Source organism: Oncorhynchus mykiss, chromosome Y (genome assembly GCF_013265735.2).
Source record: "Oncorhynchus mykiss isolate Arlee chromosome Y, USDA_OmykA_1.1, whole genome shotgun sequence".
Taxonomy (NCBI): Eukaryota; Metazoa; Chordata; class Actinopteri; order Salmoniformes; family Salmonidae; genus Oncorhynchus; species Oncorhynchus mykiss.
Window position 1 is genome coordinate 27586224 of NC_048593.1, and position 3569 is coordinate 27589792.

Here is a 3569-nt window from a genome sequence, read left to right on the forward strand (position 1 = left end):
ATGATCTACACGGCTCTCCGTTGGCTGTTTCTAGTGTCCTTCATCGTGCTGACCATCTGCGGGAACATGCTGGTGTGTTTGGCCGTGGGGCTCAGCCTCCGCCTGTGCCGCATTTCTAACGGCTTTTTTCTGCTAGCCGTGACGGATCTGTTACTGGGTCTGCTGGTGCTGATCCTCTCTGCCACCCTGGAGCTGCTGAGTGGACACTGGCCTCCTTTGTAACATCTACATCTCTCTGGATGTGATGCTCTGTACAGCCTCCATCCTGACCCTGCAGGCCATCAGTGTGGGCCGTTACCTGGCCATCTCAACTCCGCTATGCAGCCCCCGCAGGGTCACCCTTCCCCGGGTAGCTCAGGCCATCACTGTCATCTGAGTCTCTTCCCCACTTCCTTCCTCCCCATCCACCTGGGCTGGAACACGGATGACTTCAGAGTGCAGAACCTGGACTGGGTCGAGGTGGAGGGACGCACCTGTTGCTTTGAGTGGCACAACAACTACGTGCTTCTGGATGTCTTTGGTAACTTCTACCTCCCACTACTGGTCATGTACGATATGTACCACTGAATCTTTTGGAAAGCACGTGAACAGGTTAGTGTTGTATTTCTTATCCATACTTGTTGTGCAGTAGTACCATTACCAGTGGTAGAAGTTGTGTCTGGAGCATCAATAGTAGTACTGGAATAATTAGTCGTAGCTCTTAGAGTTACACCCATTTATTAATGTAATCCGCTCAGTCGTCCATCTGCTGACCTGTTTCTCAAACCTGTCTTCATCCTTCCATTCGGGTACGGCGTATCTGAGCTGCCACTGCTTCAATCGCACGCACGCACAGCATCAGCGGCGGCAACAGCACAAGGCCACAGTGACACTAGCAGCAGTTCTGGGGCCCTTAGTTATCTGTTGGTTATACCTCACTATTGTACCTTTACCTGCATGGGCATCGGGGCAGAGACTAATCCCCCTGCTACTGCCCTCTCTGTGGTGCTGTTGCTGGGATACTTTAACTTCGCTGTCAATCCCATCCTGTACCCGGCCCTGAACAGGAACTTCCGCAGGGCCTATGAGGAGCTGCTGTGCTGCATGGGGCTAGCGTGGAGACACACGTCCACAACTATCTGTGTGTCCCTGCAGAAACGAGTGCCATCTTTCTAATGCACACAGAGATACTCGTCTGACCAATGGCCACAGAGACACTGTCACGCCCTGACCATAGAGAGCTGTTTATTCTCTGTGTTGGTTGGGGTGTGATCGTGACTAGGGTGGGTCATCTAGGTGACTAATGGTTTATGTTGGCCTGGTATGGTCCCCAATCAGAGACAGCTGTTTATCGTTGTCTCTGATTGGGGATCATATTTAGGTAGCCATTTTCCCCATTGTGATTTGTGGGATCTTGTCTACAGTTAGTTGCCTGTGTGCACACCAGTAGCTTCACGGTTCGTTTGTGCTTTATTGTTTTGTTCAGTGAGTTTCGGTTAATTAAAATATGTGGAACTCTATGCACGCTGCGCCTTGGTCCAATCATTATAACGATCGTGACAAACACCCTCCTCAAGGACAATCAGCCAGAGGGGAAGAGCCTCACACTGCAGGAGAGAAACAGCAGCACCATCGCTGACCAGACCAGGTAAAACACATAGTACTGGACATTACACAGTAGTAACATACTGGATCGGGACCAGGTAACACATACAGGACACATCATAAAGGTATATGTCAGACAATACAGAGTATTATGTTCTTATTATGTCACCAACAAGAGGCCCTCTCTCTCCGTTTCATGTCCTAACTCACCTTCTACTACCTGGACACAGATGAGCCAGACAGACACATAACACAGGTGAGAAGAACAGACAGTGCAGGTCAGTCACACTCATGTATAGAGGTTAAAAAAAAAGTAACATAGAAAACATCTCCACTGGACGAAAGTGTCCAGGCCGATCATTTCCCCAGCTAACTGATAGATCTGTAAAGGTTTCTAGAGGGTGGTGCTATTCTCTCTGCTGCACACCCACTGGTGGTGAATCAGTGACTACCCTGGCTGGATTAACTTGGTGAATCAGTGACTACCCTGGCTGGATTAATTTGGTGAATCAGTGACTGCCCTGGCTGGATTTACTTGGTGAAACAGTGACTACCCCGGCTGGATTTACTTGAATGTGTGTGTTCATCCCTAATAGGTGCAGCATGTCCACTCAGGGCTATGTTGGATGGATTCTAGGAGGTTGGCGGAGGGGAAAGAAGGACATCTGGAAGTGTCATCCAGGGATCCTGTAAATAATGTACCCCTGCGTCAACAGCCAGGCTGGAGAGTTCCACTGGGAATAGGTTCCCTCACATCAGTGGTTCCCAAACCCTTTAGTGTCGTGACATCTTCCTGTCACTGCCAACAGCTCTATCCAAAACCCGGCATAAATAACTGACCCACTATTTGGAATGTACTGGCTCACATCAACCAAACCACCCCCACATTCACGTGTTGCCGAGATACACTCAGCCGTTCTGCCATAATGTAGCATGTGACATTCGCACTATGACACTTTGTTTGGCTGTTTATCAGAATGTAGAGTCATTTCCTGATGGCTTTTGTCCACTGGATTTGTAGACTGCTTTGTTTCTGTCATGTGACCTCCTTGTAGATCAAATAGTTAATAATATAAATTAAATTGTTAAAGAAGTCCCCACACAAACTCTTTTACACAGATATTTGCACTCCGTACGTTGTATGCAGTGGTGTAAAGTACCTCTTAAGTAGTTTTTTTGGGGTATCTGTACTTTACTTCACCATTTATATTTTTGACTACTTTTACTTCACTACATTCCTGAAGAAAAATCTTGTACTTTACTCCATACATTTGCCTTGACACCCAAAAGTACTCGTTACATTTTGAATACTTAGCAGGACAGGAAAATATTAAAATTCATAAACATCCCTGGTCATCCCTACTGCCTCTAAATGATGTCTGAGTGTGCCCCTGGCTTTTATGTCAATTAAAAAAACAATTAAATGGTGCCATCTGGTTTGCTTAATATAAGGAATTTGAAATGATTCATACTTTTACTTTTGATACTTACGTATATTTTTAAAACAAATACTTTTACTCAAGTAGTATTTTACCGGGTGGCTTTCTATTATGGTATCTTTACTTTTACTCATGTATGACAGTTGGGTACTTTTTCCACCACTGTAGGCAAGGACTTATGTAAAGTCATCCACACAAGAACAGAGGTGACACAAACTAATGGAAGACATTTTTATCGGTTTGTGCATCTCAATGTTAATGACCTATGTTTCTACTATACAAAAAACAGATACTGTATCTCTTGTTTAAACCGACTGATTGGTATGGGGATGTTTTTATTATGCTAATTAGACACACCTCGTTAAGGGTTTACCTTAAGGAATAACTTTCCCTTACCGAAGAGAATTAAGGCTGTTGCACAGAGCCCCTCAAACATTTCCTTAGGTAAGGGCAACATTTAAGGGTTTTATGGTAGTTTGAAGGCATGCATGTGGAAAGAGTCTCTGGTATCCATGGAAACACCCTGACAGAATACCTTGTCAAAAA

General features: G+C 45.4%; 1 pseudogene; it reads left to right on the forward strand.

Annotated features, from left to right (window-relative positions):
• Positions 1–752, forward strand: LOC118945286 (annotated as a pseudogene).
• Positions 753–3569: the final 2817 nt, after the last annotated feature.